At 35.8% G+C, this 18,557-nt stretch overlaps 1 protein-coding gene and 1 long non-coding RNA gene across 7 annotated transcripts in view; one reads left to right on the plus strand and one right to left on the minus strand.

The window, feature by feature from the left end:
- DLGAP1 (DLG associated protein 1) overlaps positions 1–18,557 on the plus strand; it is an 858,481-nt gene that overhangs the window by 369,317 nt on the left and 470,607 nt on the right. The window lies entirely within an intron of this gene.
- LOC118972402 (uncharacterized) overlaps positions 11,775–18,557 on the minus strand; it is a 184,923-nt gene continuing 178,140 nt past the window's right edge. The window contains exon 4 of the long non-coding RNA XR_005061357.2: positions 11,775–14,307. This is a non-coding gene — a long non-coding RNA (uncharacterized lncRNA). The remainder of the gene's footprint in view (positions 14,308–18,557) is intronic.

An 18,557-nucleotide genomic window follows, 5' to 3' on the forward strand; every position in this document is an offset into this window, starting at 1 on the left:
TCGTCACAGACCTAGCAGTGGCATGTTGAAACTTCCTTGTGCTTCCATGTCTGCCTTTTTAAAGGGCTCATGCGATTAGGTCAAGTCAAGATGATAATGTCCATAGCTTAAAGTCACCCTACTTGTGGCTTTAATTATAACTGCCAAATCCCTTCACAGTGACACTTACATTGGTTGTTTGAATTACATGGGAACCTTGGTGCTGTCTTCAGAATTCTGCCAAGCGCAGAACCCTTGTAATTCAGCTCTCTGAAGGCTGTCTTCATCCAGGACAAGTAAACTGTGAATTCCAGTCTTGCAGATATAAACTTCATAAAGTCAGCAAATATCATACCACACAGTATTAAGAAGGAATTTAGAAAAGTTTGAAGTGTTTCATTAAACCACAAATGTGACATGTTATATTTAATGGGGAAGGAAGAAGAGAATATTATTTATCTTAACTAGGACTTCTAAGGCATTTGATTTTTGCAAACTTTCGAAGTTATTCAAATGATTATAATAATATATTTATGAACCTCATCAACCCAAAACTGCTCAGTTATGGGAAGTTATGGGAAGAAGTTATAGTGTTATGGGAAGAATGGCAAATCTGTAAGAAAACAAAGTGAAATAAAATAAAACAAAAAGTGGCACATCTATTATAGGAATTCCTCTTTCTTCTTTAAAGGGATACATGATTGTTAGAAATGTAGGTCTCATCAAGACATTTATACAACACAATGGAATGAAAAATATTGTTTTCCATAAAAATCAGCTCAATTTATTGTTGACCCTATTGGAGGTCACAAGCCCAAGGCCACAGTTATATAAACCTGGGATTTCCAATATTGTCTTTTAAAAGAAGTTCACAAAATGAGATTTCAAAACCATTATTGTTAACCTCTTTGTACCAATATCCCATTCAAAATGTTAATAAGTTATTGTTAAAACCCTAAAAGGGATGAAGAGCAATTAGTCACCATCTTTTGTAGTGCGCCTAGGGAGGGAGAGGGGTGCAGGTAGAATCTGTTCCAAGAATGGAATGACTTGACCGTGGAACTAGTGGATTCTCCATCACTAAAGGTTCAAGTGAAAGGGTAGGATATTAAAGAAAGCAAGTTTGCATGATTGAAAGGCTAGCATAGCCCCATTCTTGAGTTCTGTTTTGTCAAAATAGCTATGTGAATCTGAGAATGTTCCTTTCGTGGTGTGTGTGAAATTACAAAAGATACTTTCAAGTTAGGTATAGGATAATTAAATGTTGAAACGAAATGTGAACCATTAGACATAGAAGGCACTATGGCTGACCAGGGATTCCAAAACGATGCCACATTTTGACACTGAGAATTTTTTTTTGCCTTATAACAATCTGACTTCTGTAACTGTAGCCTGAGGAAGAATATTTCCCACCTATATTCCTCACCTATAAAAGGTGCCCTAAAGACTCATATGCTGAACCTTCTATAGGATTGTCCTTCATCCTTCAGATAGAAGAAGATAGAGTGTAACTTGTTATGATGAAGAATATGGATAAGCATCTTAACAAAACCCTTCGCATATCTCTGTTGTCTTCCCTAAAATGAGTCACTGAATCAAAAAACTACAGGTGAATAGAACTTATATTATACTGACATCCCCCCATCCACCAATTTTATTGCAAAGTCATATTTTGGTATAGTTGGAGAAACTGGGGGTGCTGTATTTGCTCTGTGTTCTAGCTGCTACTGTTGGTTCCCTCTGCTGTTGGGGGTATACGCACTAGGGCAGTCAGATGTGGACTCCCTGTCTCTTTGGGCCTTGCTTCATTTCCTTCAAGAATTCCTCTCTGGGCTGCTATACTGTGGAATAAGACATAAGGTCCATTCAGGAAGGGAAGGTGTGGAGCTCTGAGGATTATAACTCTCTCTCTGTTAACACCCGGTGTCAGGGGAGCAGGCCTGTGGCAGGTCACTGACTGGCAAACATGTGGGTACTTTTGACCACAGTAAAAGCCTGTGATCCAGGACACTAAGTAGCCCTTTATCTTGTTGAAACTTGCCTGAAGAGAATACAGTGTTGAAACTCCAAGGCCACCTGAAATTTCAGTCCTTGCTGTAGCACTTGGCCACATTCATATGTCATCTTCTAAAACAATAGACATCCTCTGCTTGAATTTCATCTCCCAAATAATTCGCTGTCTGTGATATCTTCGCTGAAATGAGTCAAGCCATTCAAACTTTTTATGGCCTCTCAGGATATGTGTGACAGGGACAAAAGAGAAAAGAAACTTTATCTATAGCCTCAGTTAATCCTTTTCCTCCTATTGAGATATTGGGATATTTCCTTTCTCTCTCTTTTCTTGAGAAACATAGAAATCTCTCTGCTCTTAAATGGATGCCTAGACCTTGTTATGGATAAAATGTTTTGAGAATTGTATAGGAAAAAAAGCTATCCATTAAACTGAATAAAACTCCATTATATTTTATACATATAAATATTTTTCAACAATAAAATAGGACTTTTAAGAAAATTACTGTGATAAGAACACTTAAAATGAAATCTATGCTCTTAATAAGTTGTAAATGTATAGTTTTTTTATTGAAGTATAGTTGATAGACAATTTTATATTCATTTCAAGTATATAGCATGGTTCAACAGTTACATTACATCCTCACTCCAACTAGTTCAGTTACCATCTATCAACACAGAAAGATGTTACAGAGCCATTAACTAAATCCTCCATGCTGTACTACCATCCTGTGACCAACTTATATTATAATTGGAATTTTTGTGCTCCTTTATCCCCTTTACCCTCCCCACTTACCCACACCACCCACCCTAAACCCTCCACCATCGTAACTACCTGTCACTTCTCGGTATATGAGTCTACTGCTATTTTGTTCATTTTATTTGTTTTGTTTTTGTACTCCACAAGTAAGTGAAATCACAGGGTATTTGTCTTTCTTTACCTGACTTATTTCACTGAGCATAATAGCCTCTTGGTCCATCCATGTTGTTGCAAATGGCAGGATTTTTTATGTCTGAATAATATTCCATTGTGTATGTGTATCACACATTGTTTATCCACTAATGGACACTTAGGTTGCTTTCATATCTCGGCTACTGTAAATAATGTGACAATAAACATAGGGTGCATATATCTTTTTAAATCAGGGATTTTGTTTTCTTTGGGTAACTTCCTAGAAGTGGAATTATGTGATTGAATGGCATTTCTATTTTTAGTTTTTTCAGGAATTTCCATACTGCTTTCTACAGTGGCTGCACCAATTTACATTCTCCCTAGCAGCATAGGAGGGTCTGTTTCCTCCACATCCTCACCAGCACTTGTTATTTCTCATCTAAAGTATATTATTGTTGACACTGGGTACAGTCCTATACCATAGATCTCTAGAGCTTATTCTCCTACTTACCTGAAACTTTATGTCTCTTGATAAGTAATTCCTCATTTCTCCCTCCCCCAGCCCCTGGTAACCACCATTCCAGCCTCTGACTTTATGAGCTTGACTATTATAGATACCATACATGTAAGTGGAATCCTGCAGTACTTTTTTCTGTGTCTGGCTTATTTCAGTTAGCATAATAACCTCAGGGTCCATCCATGCTGCTGTTATTATAGAATTTTGTTCTCTTTTAAGGATGAATAGTATTCAATTGTATGTATATACTACATTGTCTCTACTCATCTGTCAATAGTTACTTAGGTTGTGTGTTTTCACATCTTTTTTATTGTGAAAAAGTCCTGCATTGAATATTGGTGCTAATGTCTCTTCAAGATCCTATTTCAGTTCTTTTGTACGTATACCCAGGGATTACTGGGCCATACGGTAGTTCCACTTTAAGTCTTTTGAGGAACCTCCACGCTGTTTTCCATAGTGACTGTACCATTTTGCACTCCTACCAACAGTGTACAGAGGTTCCAGTTTCTCCACATCCTTGTGACCACTTGTGATTTCTTGTCTTTTTGATAAAGCCATTCTAACGGTTATGACAGGACAACTTATTATGGTTTTGACATGCATTTCCCTGATGATTAGTGATGATGACCATTTTTTCATATATCTGCAGGCCACTTGTATGTCTTCTCTGGAAAAATGACTATTCAAGTCTTTGCCCATTTGTAAATTAGGTTATTAAGTTTTTGTTACTGCATTGTATGAGTTCCTTACACATTTTGGACATTAGCCACTTATCAGATATATGGTTCCAAATATTTTCTCCCATTCTGTAGGTTGCCTTTTCACTCTGTTCATTGTTTCTCTTGTTCTCAGAAATTTTTAGTTTTATAGCACCCCACTTGTTTTTTGTTGCTTATGCTTTCGCTGTCATATCCATGAAATCATTGCTAAAATCAATGTCAGGTAGCTTCCCCATATGTTTTCTCCTAAGAGTTTTACAGTTTCAAGTGCTATTTTTAAGTTCATTTTGAGTTAATTTTTATGTATTATCTAAGAAAAGGGTCTAATTTCATTCTGTTACATGTGTATATCTACTTTTCCCAGCACCATTTGCTCCTGGGACTATCCTTTCCCCATTGTGTATTCTTGGCATCTTTGAAGATTAGATGACCATATGTAAAACCCAACTTTATTTTATGATGACTATAATTATAATAGTCAATGTTTAGTGAATGGCTACTGGCACACTGATCTAAGCTCCTTATATATAATCCTTATTTAATCTTCACAATCTCATATGAGATAATATTACCTCCATTTGATAGATGAGGAAACAGAAGCACACAGGTACTTACCCAAGGTCACCAACTGGCTATTAGTAGACTTGAAGTTTGAGTCCAGAGAGTCAGAACCCTTAACTTCTGTGCTATAGATGTTCTGAAAGGCATATTACTCTAAAATGTCTTTAGGAAACAGGAATAGGTACTCACTTAACCCAACTGGGAGTCCTTGAATACAAAGCTCTTCTCTAGATCAGAGAGGAGGTAACATGTATGAAGGTGTTTTTCCAAATGTTTATTATGTCTCAACATGTAAATTTATGGCACTGACTCAAAGTAGTCTACCTTCAGTAATAATTACAACTAATTTTTACAACATAATACAAAGAGCTTTCACATATAATCCTCTTGATTCTATAAGAATTGAAATATTAAATGCATATAAAATAGCATAGGGGTTAAAAATGTTGATTCTTACTATTTTATCACTGCTGTTTTTATATATTGTTTAATCATCTCAACAAATAAAATAGTGTTATCACCATCACCATTGTACATTTGAAGAGTCATACTCTGAGAAGTTAAAAGACTCACTCATGTTTACTGTTTGTGAACTATCTAGACTCTTTTAACTATTCCCTTTTTTTTTTTTTCATTCTTCCTCTTCTGTTACTCCTTTCTTACGGGCTTTGGCTATTGGCTGTGAAATGAGTTATTCACGAGCCCCACAGACTGAAGACCCATATATATGGACTCAAGGGTGTGTGTTATGTGAGTGTACAAGAAAGTATGTTACTAAAAGTTACCAGCACTGGCTGAAAGAATGGTCCCAAATCAGTACTTTATAAAAAAATTACAAGTGTTTGAATGTCCAAGTCCAAGTGATAAGCAAATATATATTTGGAGCCCACATAGGGCAACCTGGTATCCAACCATTACCAGACTACCCTTCAGGGGGAGTGTAGTGAGCCAGCAGGTATTCAGGAACTAAAAGAGTACTTGCACAGCCAAATAAAAACCAGATGATATTAAAGGACAGAGGAAGTGGTGAGGAGTCCTTGATAATAAATCCAAATCCAAGAAGCATGTTACCAGTTCCCCAACCTTCAGCACCTATATGAGATGGTTCATCAGTGCTTTAGGCAACAACCAGAATCAACCTAATCAGTATGCTTCATAATTTGTAGCTGCTACATGTTTAAATAGTATTCAATGTTGGTTGAAATTTGTTATCAAGTCTCTTGACTTGATATAGGACTGATATGCTTCTTTGTACCTGTGTTCTACAATTAAGAAATCACTCTTTAAGTCTATGAGGAATTACACCATAACTGTTGTTTGATTATACGTTTCTAGTTGAGCAAATAAATACATGACACATTAGAGTGAGCAAATTTATCACTGAAAGGCTATCAAAAGAAACTTATGAATGTGATAACCATGTCTTTACCTCTCCAATTACATTCTCTGCATCTGAAAAGCTCTACCTAAAATTTCAGAGATCTGTTAAGCCTTATTGTTGCTAAATAGCCCCCAAAAGGGAGAAGGCATCACTTAACTCAGAACAAAAGGAAAAGTTGGGTAAAATTGTGTTCTACCTTTCCAAAAGTCACAGTCAGATTTGGTATAATCATGCAGTATATATTAACTAGTATGGATTTAACCAAGTCTAAGAAATTTTAAAGTGAAGTCTCCAAATGAGACAAATGAAAGTTAAATGTCTACATTGATAGGAATACCACCCTCTCTTTGTTTTACATGCTGGCCATTTTTCTTAGCATAAACTCTGTAAATAAATATCCGTATTAAAAATATACATAATAAAGTATCTGTAGCCACAGGGGACCAATATATTTTTTAAATTGACCCTAAAATAGATCTAAAATGGTGTTTCAGATCCCTCTGGTATGTTCAATACACAACTGATAACTTGTTGCCCTTTTTCTCAACTCTTTCAACTCTCTCCCCAAGTATAACTTTTCCCTGTGGTATTTTAACGCCAGCCACTGATCAATTCTCACAACTCAATGAGCTAAGAGTCTGCGGCACTGTGGAATCTCTTAGTAATGAACTATTGGGGAGGAATAATTTCCCTCTACCCTTAAGGTTCTCACCAGTTTAAGAATCAAATTGACTTGTGGCTAAAAATTTGAGGCGAAAATCAAATTTAATTTCATATATAGGGGAACACCCCCCACATGAAAGTTTCAAAGACAGAAAGGTAAAATAAGGTATCTGTGCCATGCTGAGATAAGGAATGGGATAGGGGTCTGGGCCTTCAGGGAGCAAAGAGGGCAATTCACAGGCAATAAGAGCAGATGTTTGGTAATTACACATTTGCCCTGCCCTGATAAAATTTATCTCTGGTGCTAACCTTTATTCTGGGAAAGATCCCAATTTAGATTTTTCTAGGAAGTTAAGGGAGAAAGCAAGGTTTTTCTTGAGCCTGCAGGGTCTTGACTGCCTTCAGCTCAAAACAGCCCACATGCCCAAGTGGCATATTTTGAGGGCAGTCTATCCTTGGCCCCTACACAAATGACAGAAATCGAGTTAACAGTTTACAGAGTTCTCAAAGGAATTCTATCATGCAAAAGCAGTTTCATGCCAATTCGCCCATAATAACAAAGAAAACGTTACTAGAGTTTGAAGGATAGAATATACTGAAGAGAAAATAATGCCACTTCTTTTGTTTTTTATTGCATAGATGGAACTTTATTTATTTTGGTATTGAGTTGTAGTCTGATTTTTTTTTCTTTCTCATTCTTAAACACGAGAAACTTACAACTCCCCCTATTTTTTCCACTTTACTTCCTGAAAAAAATGTTAAATCATACAGAATTAAAGGGTACCCAGCTGGGGCTTAAAATGTATAATCTGCATTGAAAGAACAAACAAGCTAAAAACACTCTTTGTGTCAACGTAACAATCTTAAATTGCTCCAGGAAAAGTATAGAGACCAAAGAAGTGCAGTAATGTAGATAACCACGTGTTTAGTAAGGAGTCTATGAGATTACATCCCTGTACTTCTGAAGGGTTCTTGAGAAATACTGATGTAGAAATGAGGAATGTTCTACTCAAGTTAAATGAGTTGTAAATTTGGGGGAGGGGCCACTAGCAAAATTTTCCATCTCTATAATCATGTTAGGACTCAGTTTCTTCATCTGAAAATTAGATGAGTTAAAAGCTCTTCAGCATCCTTCCCAGCTACTGTATTTTGAAGAGCAGTACTTTTCCAGCAAGACTAATTTTCATATTCTTCCCACACCTGCTTTGGGTCTTAACATATCTGCTTTTAGAAGATGCTGAAATTCATGACCAACTGTGTTCCTTCTAGCATTACCTCATACCAAGGACTTTATTTTACAGTAATATCTATTCAACTTAATAAAAAAAATTGAAACTGTCATAGAAAACTACTAGCTCTAGAGGTACCTAGCCTATTTTTCCATAACTAAAAAATAAGTAAGTCATGACATTTCCCAAATGACATATCTATGATACCTTTAATTTTCCTAGGTAATATTCATCAAAGAAGTGAACATAGGTTGTAAACACAGAATCGTCACTGAAATTAGAGTGATCATGTACTTAAGAATTTTCAAAACAGAATGAATTGAATGTTGAATTTTAGAATCAGGTTAGCCAGTGGACTGTAATTAGTGTGGAAACAGGTGATCTGTTGGAGATTAAGACAAAGAAAAGCAAATCCTTAGCCAGAAACCATTAGCAACTGATATAGTGTCAAGTGAGTAGATAGCCCCATGGCAGCATGAAAGATATTTAAGTGCATAAGTGGCAATTTCCTGTTGTTCTCAGCTCAAAAGATTTATTTCAGGAACATTCCTAAGGCCCAGAACCTGATGAGGTAGAGGTATATTATCTCCCCTCATCTAAGGTATTATTTTCTGTGAGGTAAATGATCAATTTTTGTGTCTTTCCATCCCTGAACATTTTTTAAATTATTCTTTTCATCAATAGCCATACATAAAATAAAACACCCTCCCCCCCAGAACACAACATCTAACTTACAGCCTTTCATTTAATGGCATTTCAGTATCTAACACTGACTCAGATGCCTTATAACCTATAATTTAATAGGTATTCTTTTCTGTATAGTTTTAAAGAAAGTAAATTTTAATCCAATGGAGTAAAACAGCTAAGTGGAAATTTGGACAGATAACAGAAAGAGTCTCATTCCAATTACATTTTGGAAATTACAGGAATTATTTTGAGGGTAGATATTTGTTTATATGGAATATTTCAGAAAGAATATCCAAAGTGAGTGAGACAGGCACAATATGAAGGCATATGGAAAATAACTGGTGAGTATAAACAATATGAATAGAATCTGGACTTAAAAACTGGTTTCAAAGAGCCAAGATACTTCAAAATCTGAGAATGGAAAATATTAAACGACTATGTCATTAATGACTAAAAAATAATGGTTTTATTTGTATATTTAAGTATGTATTTCTGGGATCATGCTGAAAATTCCTTAGGTAAGGAATTCTAGAATTAAAAGACTTCTAGAGAAATGTAGTGTTTTTCCTAGTGGCTCTCACCTCAGCATATTAAGCTATTTCTATCTGATAATGTATACATCTCAAGCTTCTTAAAGTTGTTTTTCCTTATTTGAGTGTTAACTAAAACTATTCAGAATTTGCAGATTCCTAGTGACACCTAATAAAAATGACATAAATTTCCTCAAGTAGGTTTAAAGGCATAGTTATCAATTGGTAAAGATTTCTTCAGCTCATAGCCTGTCTCCTTCCTCCTTTGTTCTTAACTACACACTCTATGACTGTACCTACCTAATGACTTTTCACCTGCTTTAAAACTCTCACACAGTTTTCAATGCTCAATTTTTCTTGTTTCTTGTCAAGATTAAAAATATATATACTCAAAGTGTGTCTTTGAGCCAAGCAGATGATTTCTCTGGGCTTTTATGTCTTCTATGCAAACTGTAGAGTTTTGGAAAATGAATCCCAGAAACCAGCTTTAAACTTTCTCTGCACAGTAGCAACTGTGTATCTCCAGCTCCACCAATCCATCATAGGACTCTCCTTGACAGCAAACTTGTGAACTGTCACATGCAATCTTTAGGAGCCATAGTTAAGTGGGGAATTGGACAGGGCTGGTCTCCAACTGTCTGCATGTGCCAATAAGAATCCAGATTCCCCACCCTTGGTAAAGCAGCCTTGTAGAGAAAGATTACTGAACTTGTTATCAAAGTCCACCAAGAAGGTGAAAAACAAAATCTGGAAATTAGAGGAAAATAGACAAAAATGATAAGGTTACAGTGATAGGGTAAGCATAAAACCCTGAGCATGGAGAGACCTATGAGGCATTTGTGGGGACAAGAGAGGTAGAAGCCTTCCAGAGAAGCCTGTAGCTGAGTGTCTGTGAGAGAAAGGAGGGAGATTAAGATGCTAAGTCAGTTTGGCCACATTAGTTATTAGTCTGTCCTGGTATCTCACCAGTAAGTCCTTTGAGACCTCAGTGTTTTGAATTTTAGAACATAAAGGTTCTATGGACTTTTCATCCAGCCTTTGGTTCGACATCAAATGAATGTAAGGTCTACAGAACATAAATAGAAATAAGTGACACAGTCCAGGAAAGGCTTAGGTGAGCTGGGCTGTCCACGCCCGCAGGTGGACAGTTGTAGCCTCTTGTTGGAGGTTAAACTGTAGGACCAATGGCTTCCTGTTGCCAAGTCACCCAGGATTTCAAGAAACACTTGAAATACTTATCTGCACATGAAATTTGTTTTTTTTTTAATGTTGGAAGTTAAATCAAGGAAATTGAGTTTGTATCCTTCAATCTAGCCAAATCCCTTGTTTTACTTAATAAGACACAGAAGTTCAGAAAAATAATCACGTGAGTTGTGCCATTATCACATGGATGTTTAGCATCAGAGTCCAGATCTGAATGCAAGCTCCTGATTCTCAGTTTTTTCATGCCTGATTATGAAATTCAGAAAGCTTGTTGTAAGTGAAGGGGGCAGGGAGAATTTCAAGTTACAGTATTTGTTGAGCTCAAGTAATATGTAGTTCTCTGAAAATATCTCAAGTACTTACAAAAATTTTCCTGAATCTGTAACTGTCTCATTAATCTTCATCAAATTAGTGAATAATGAGTGGTATGTAGAAATTATTTCTCGTAGTTGCTAATTGAAAAGTTACTTTGATAGAGCAGGAAAACATAATATTCCAGAGCCTAAATACTGAGTTGCCAGTACAATGACAATCCACATTCTCCTTATCAGTATCTCTTATTTAAATAAAAGTAAACCTATTCATTTAAAAAATTATAAAGTTGTTCATGAAAAATGTGATTTGAGAGTAGTAAAGGAGAAATGTAAGTTTCTCCTTTTTTTAGTACTTTTTGTACTTTAATAGTCCCTTTTCCAAAAAGATTAGTTCAAAAAATATCTGCATTACATTGTCTGATTACTATTCAGGTGTGTGTGTATTTAAAGTATCTTAACTAATACCTTTACATCTACATTTATTCTTTTACCCAAACACTTATGCCATTCAGTTTTGCTTATTTAAAAAAGAAAAATTTTATGTAAGTTAGTCATCGATAAGTCAATTGATAACTTTTAACTGTTTTATTATAACAGTCTTTTCTATTTGTGATCAGGATTATGCTATTTGACAGCATAAGGAGACTGTCATTTTTTTTTAATGGCAGAATTAGAGTTTAGTGTGGGGAAAATAAGGCTGAGTTGGTAAATCCATTACAATTGTAATATATTCGATCTTGATGTACCTAACACTATGCTAGGCACAAAAGTTACAGAATTATAATATCTGTTCACCAGAAGGCGTTCTTTGTGAGGGAACAAAACAGAAGAGGTGATACTTCCCTGAATGAAGTAAAGACTGTCCAGAAACGTGACCAACTTTTCTGCAAAGATAGCTGAGCATTGCATCCTCCTGCTGAGGAAGATTATAAAACCTATACTATAGCTAGAGATCTTTTCAGGATAATCTTTTCACATGAATAGACAATTGTATGTTCATGAATTATCTATTTATTTAGTTTGATATATTTTTATTGAAGTATAGTTGATATACAATATTATGTTTCAAGTATACAACATAGCGATTCGACAGTTATCTACATTATTAAATGCTCACACTAACTAGTATAGTTACTGTCAACACAGGAATAAGTTACAGAACTATTGACTATATTCTCTATGCTGCATTTTCATTCCCATGACTAATTTATATTATGATTAAGATTTTGTGACTCTTATCCCCTTTACTCACCCACTCCATCCCCTCCCCCATCATAACCACCAGTCATGTCTCAGTACCTATGAGTCTTCTGCTATTTTGTTCATTCTGTTTTGCTTTGTATTTATATTCCACAAATAAGTGAGATCATGGTATTTGTCTTTCTCCACCTGGCTCATTTCACTGAGCATAATACCCTCTAGATCCATCCATGTTGTTACAAATGGCATGATTTTTTTCTTTTATGGATGAATAATATTCCATTGTACATATATACCACATCTTCTTCCATTCATCTATTGATGGACACATTGGTTACTTCCATATTTTTGCTACTGTAAATAATATGGCAGTAAACATAGGGGTGCATATATCTTTTAAAATCAGGGATTTTGTTTTCTTTGGGTAAATTGCTTAAAGTGGAATTATATGGATAGTATGGTATTTCTATTTTTAGTTTTTTGCAGAACTTCCATACTGCTTTCCACAGCGGCTGCACCAATTTACACTCCCACCAACAGTGTAGGAATAATTTTAAAGTAGTTTTGCTTAGAGTAATTTGCAACAGGGCTAAATAATTTATAGAAATGACATTGGCTAAAATTAACACAGTCACAAATACTCTGCAAAAGTTGCTAAACTTCAAGAGTAATCTGGGAAGTGCAAAATACAAAGATCCCATTTTCACCCAAATTATTAGAAAAAATTTAAATTTGGTAATAAAAATATTTTGGCACAAGCAAATGAAATGCATGCACTCTACATTGCTGGTAGGAATGTAAATTTAGTGAACCATTTTTTTGGGTGACAATTTGGCAGTATTTCAACTGTAAAATTTATTTCCAAACAGTTTTGCTTCTTAATATCTGATCTAGGATACAAGGATGTTCATTGCTGCATTTTCCCATAATAGTCAATCTTAGTAACATCCTAAAATGTTTCAGTAGGGAAATATAAAATGACTTATAATACAACCACTTTATGGAATACTGTGCAGCTACTGAAAAAAGTTTAAGTAATCCATATTTCCTAAAGTACACAGATTTTACTTATATTAGGGAGGAATATCCTCCACCCTTCAAAGGTTCTTCTGGCTGGTCTAAGAATGAAATTGACTTGAGGCTGATTAATAGGAGAAAATCAAATATTTCATATGAATAGGAACCCCACGTATATGAAAGGTTCAAAGACAGAAAGGTAAAATGAGGTCTCTGCCGTCTGAGCTAAGGAGTGAGATAGGGGCCTGGAGCTTCAACGGGGAGGAGGGCAATTCACCAGGCAAAGAAGAGCAGATGTTCAGTAATTAGATGTTTGCCCTGCCCTACAGATGGCTCACTCAGATAAAATTTTTGTCTGATAATAACCTTTATTCTGGGAAAGACCCCAATTTAGATTCTTCTAGGTAATTAAGGAAGGAGTAAAACTTGCTCTTGGCCCTGCAGAGTCGTGATTGTGTTCAACTCAAAATAAACAACATGCCAAAGTGGCCCATTTTGGGGCAGCCTGTCTTGGCCTCTACATATGCCAGCCTCATGGGTAATAATCAAGAAATGAGTTAGCTTTTCCAGAAATGTTAAGAGTGTTTGATGGTATAATATATCATGAAATGAAACACAAATATGAATTTTAAATTTTAAAGAAGGAGAGCAGAAATTAGGGAAAAGTTGAAAACTTATTCTAGTCCTTTCTAATTTAATAGAAATATGGAAAGTTGGTTAAGGACTATTTTCTTCAAAAGTTACACTTGGAAAGAGCTTTGACTTCTATAGTCCAAGGTTCTATAGAGCACAAGAACATTCATCCAGAAGCTTACACGGAGAGACAGAGAGGGAGGGAGAGAAAGAAAAGGAATGGTTTACAATCTACTAAGACCAATCCGTAAGAAAATTAACAACAATCTAATGGTGATCAGTACAATGCATGATGGGAGTATATGGGTTCCGGAATCTTCCTAGTAGTTCCTAACTCCATTCTGTAATCCCTAAGACGTTAGCTTCCAAGTGGCTCATTTCCTAGTTATGTGGGATGATCATTTGCCTCTGGAATTGGTTCAGTCCTGCTATAAAAGTACCTTATGCACAGACTTTTCTTTGGTGGTTCCCTTTTAGAAGGGAGTTTCCTTTTGCCTCCTGATTCCAACAATTAGATAATAATGTCAGTCCTCCTCAGAAAGTTTTCAGGGATAAAGCAACCTGGACTCTGCGACTCAACCTGTTCTCTTCCTTCTTCCCTTCTTCCCTTCCTCTGTCTCTCCCTCCCTCCCGTTCTTCCTTCCTCAATTTCCTTCCTTATCTTCAAACATCATTGGAAAAAAAAAACCAAAGTAGCTATAAGCTTAGTGTACTGATCCCCAGTGGTGCTCTGCAGAACAGCGTGGTCTTTCTCGAGATATCCAGAGATGGTCTAGGAAAAAATAGCATTGGGTCAGATGATTTGGGGAAAGAAATAAAGTATGACTGAATCATTTATTTTACTACAGAATTTCTCAGAGCCTTTAATTAATAGTTGTAGCATGAATATCCAGTAGGAGTACAATCTTATATAGAACCAACTCTTCCTTAAGTACCTTAGGTAAACTGCATGCTTCATGATCAATATATTTTTCTCATTTAATCAGTTATAATATGAAGACTCAAAGCTGGGAAAATAAGTAATTTGCTTATTACTCATATGACTACATTCAAGTCTGTCCACATGAATATTTTTACATGGTTGCGGTCACTGCATGTGATTTCAAATAGATAAAGACTTTAATAATATTTCATGAGATTGCTCTAAGTTGCCCTGTGGTCTTTATAGTCATAATTTTAACGGAAGCACCATTTTCCAGGGAGCAATTTACTTAACTATTCCCTTATTGTTAAAGAGTTAGGTCCTTTCCAATTATCTCCTGCTGTAAAACTGCAAAGAACATCTGAACATTCATTATATTTTTCATTATTTTCAGACAGACTCCACAAAGACTTATCCTTCTTTGAAGCTCAGTTGTTAAAGCTCTTCTATGTCCCTTACTGAAGATGACTCTTTACCCAGAAACCCCTGGGGTTTTTGCTCTGAAAAATGCTGTTGTTGATTTAGCTTTAAAATGGCCACATGAGTTCCCTACTGAACAAGCAAGACCCCTTTGTGGAAAACACACCTAAACACTGATAGTGCCCTACTGGGAACTCATAGAGGATTTATAAGCAGGTCATCTTTGTTGTTCAAAATCTAGTTTCATTGTCATTATTGCTTTAAATATTTTGGTGGAAATAAATTTATAAATGCAACATATATTTTACTGTGTCATCTAAAAAGAAATCAACTTTATGCTACAAATTAACCAGCTAAAATTCTTTTTTCTTAACCAGGGGACTTGACAAATAATTTCTTAACCTTCTCTACCAACAAGAAGAAAAAATAACCCATGGATCCCCATATTGTTAACATCATAACACCTGACTTATTCAGAAATCAAACTTCTGTGAGGTTCTAATCATTCAGACCAGTGACTCATTTAACAAATATTCGCCAGGCACCTCTTATTTGCCAGGCACTGTTCTACCAGTAGAAATCTGTTCATGATCAGAGCAGACAAACAATCTTTTCTTCACTGAGTTTACCTTCTAGTGAGAAGAGAAAGGCCATAAATAAAGTAGATTGCATAAGTATATATATGATAAATGCTGTAGAGAAAAGAAATAAATCAGAGAAAAATCAAAATAGTGCCAAGGGTAGAGAGAGGGTTGCACATTTAAGTAAGGCATCAGTGAGGACTTAACTGAAAAGTGACAGTTGAGGGAAAACAACAGGTAAGACTGAGGCATATGTGACTGTGTAGGAAGAATATTCCAGGCAAGGGAAATGACAAGTGCCAAAAATCCAGTATAATTGGGAATTACTGTGTATGAGAAAGAGCATGAAATTTGGTATTAGGAAACCTAGATTGTAGGGTGAGCTCCTGTCATGTGCACCTGTGTGTCCATCAGCAAATCACCTAACATCTCTAAAGTTCAAGTATAAATATAGGATAAGAATCATTTCTGAGTTTCTGACTTGCTATAAAATCTTATAATTATTTATTCATCATACCTGAGTATTAAGAGGAGTTTAGATAGCATTTAGCATTTTTAATTCATGAGACAAGGAAAAAATGATGCACTTAAGAAAATTCCCCATCACAAATGCTTACTACAGTAAAGGGGCTCAGTGCTTAAATGTTAAACTTCAATAATCCGGAAAACATAATTATGCCAAATATCCCATTCCCTGAAACTCACTGATGGGGCGATACCAGGAGCAATGAGGGTTAAGGGCTGTAACAGATTTCATTTTTCACATGTCAGTAGCACTAATAGTCTCCTGAAAGTTACTGTTTACTTTGATATGGTGCATCATTTCAACCTGTGGCCTGATGTGCTCCGTGCATTTTTGAAAACTCTGCAGGGCCTGAGAGTAATTTATTTGCTGCCAATTGAAGTGCACAAGCAAGTTAGGAGGAGGCAGGAACCCCTTAGAACAGAGTCAACTAATGTTGTTCTCGACATGTTAATTTCATGATCCATCATGTGCTTTTATGTTTCCTTAAAAAGACACTTTGCAAGGAGCTACACGGAGGGATGGTTCCCTGTAGATTTACTTGCTTTGGGTGACCTTTGGTGATAAAAAAATTCCATGTGCCTGAGACAGTTTTTGCACTCACAGCAACTTTTCAGGAAAGGAGGAGCTTTTTTAGAATCTTCTCAGCAGCTTTGGGTTTATTTTTAAATGTTTCTATTTGGTTCCACTTTACAGCTGTTTCTAGGGGGAAAAGCCCACTTCATTCTTCTCCAAATTAAAATGCTTTTTTTGTTTTTATTGAAGTAGATAAGACTGCAACTGATTGGTTTATCAAGGGCCATTTAGAGAACATCTGACCACAACATGCTGCTTGAGCAAAATCATTATGAAAGCACCATAAAGCATCGTTTTAAAGTTCAGCTCCAAGCGAAGTAAATCAGATTCAAGGTCATTTATTACTCAAGCTCTGCCCAATGTTGCTGACATGGAAAGAAAATGACTGTAGTCACCATAACCTGAAGTGGGTTTTCTCTTAAGATTTTGCTACATCACTGTTTTTGCAACAGTGATATTTTAAGTTGATCTCAAATAAAATAAAATTTTAGATAGCATGTGGATCTATAGTAATAAAAACCGTAGAACTTACCTCCTCCCATGGCGAAGGAGGTGTGAGGAAAACAACATTTTTTGAATACTTACTGTGCTCCAAATTCTGGACTACATACTTAAATATGCCTTTAAATTTAACCCCAGTAGAGTATATTGTTATTCCTATTTTTAAATGGAGAAACTGAGACTCAGAGAAGTCATACAGTCTTAGTAAAAACCTACAAAATCTCCATTCTTTTCCCCAAAAAGCATGCTGAACTTCCACTATCTAGCCACTAGTTGAACCGATGTAGCATTTGTTTGACAGACACCCAGGAGCAGCAGTGTGCATGCAGTGACGTGATATGCCCTGCTGGGGCAGCTAGCTGATTCAGGCTGAGTCTCATGTGGGGCTGAGCCACCACACCTACAATGCATATCTTAGTAATGATGACAGTAAGCTTCTAAACTTTGGAAAGTAACAAAACGCTCAGACTGATGCATGAGAACAAATGTCAACTGATACATTATTTTGTGAGATACTCTAGGACTAAGACCAAGGAAAAGATTTTTGCATCCCTTTCACTGAGTCGTCTGTATCATAGCCCAGAAGGTCACTGTGTGATCAAAGAATCAGAAATAGGATACTATTAAACGAATGACTATCTAGTTGATAGAGTATGGGATGATCTCTTGGTGCTTTTTCCAACCTAGAGAACCAGAAATGATGACTTATAATCATGGCTCCATCTGAGAGAAGATATTATAGACCCAGAAAGTTCTTAATTCTCTCAACTATTTTCCTTGGGTATTTTTTTTTGAGAGGGCATCTCTCATATTTATTGATCAAATGGTTGTTAACAACAATAAAATTCTGTATAGGGGGGGTCAATGCTCAATGCACAATCATTAATCCATCTCAAGCCTAATTCTCGTCAGTCTCCAATCTTCTGAAGCATAACGAACAAGTTCTTACATGCTGAACGAATTCTTACATAGTGAATAAGTTCTTACATGGTGAACAGTACAAGGGCAGTCATCACAGAAACTTTCGGTTTTGATCATGCATTATGAACTATAAACAATCAGATCAAATATGAATATTCGTTTGATTTTTTTTTTTTTTTGAGAGGGGATCTCTCATATTTATTGATCAAATGGTTGTTAACAACAATAAAATTCAGTATAGGGGGGTCAACGCTCAATGTACAATCATTAATCCATCTCAAGCCTAATTCTCGTCAGTCTCCAATCTTCTGAAGCATAACGAACAAGTTCTTACATGGTGAACGAATTCTTACATAGTGAATAAATTCTTACATGGTGAACAGTACAAGGGCAGTCATCACAGAAACTTTCGGTTTTGATCATGCAATATGACCTATAAACAATCAGGTCAAATATGAATATTCGTTTGATTTTTGTACTTGATATATATGTTGATCCCACATTTCTCCTATTATTATTATTATTATTTTTATTTTTAATAAAATGCTGAAGTGGTAGGTAGATACAAGATAAAGGTA

This window comes from Manis javanica, chromosome 9 (assembly GCF_040802235.1).
Source record: "Manis javanica isolate MJ-LG chromosome 9, MJ_LKY, whole genome shotgun sequence".
NCBI classification, from domain to species: Eukaryota; Metazoa; Chordata; class Mammalia; order Pholidota; family Manidae; genus Manis; species Manis javanica.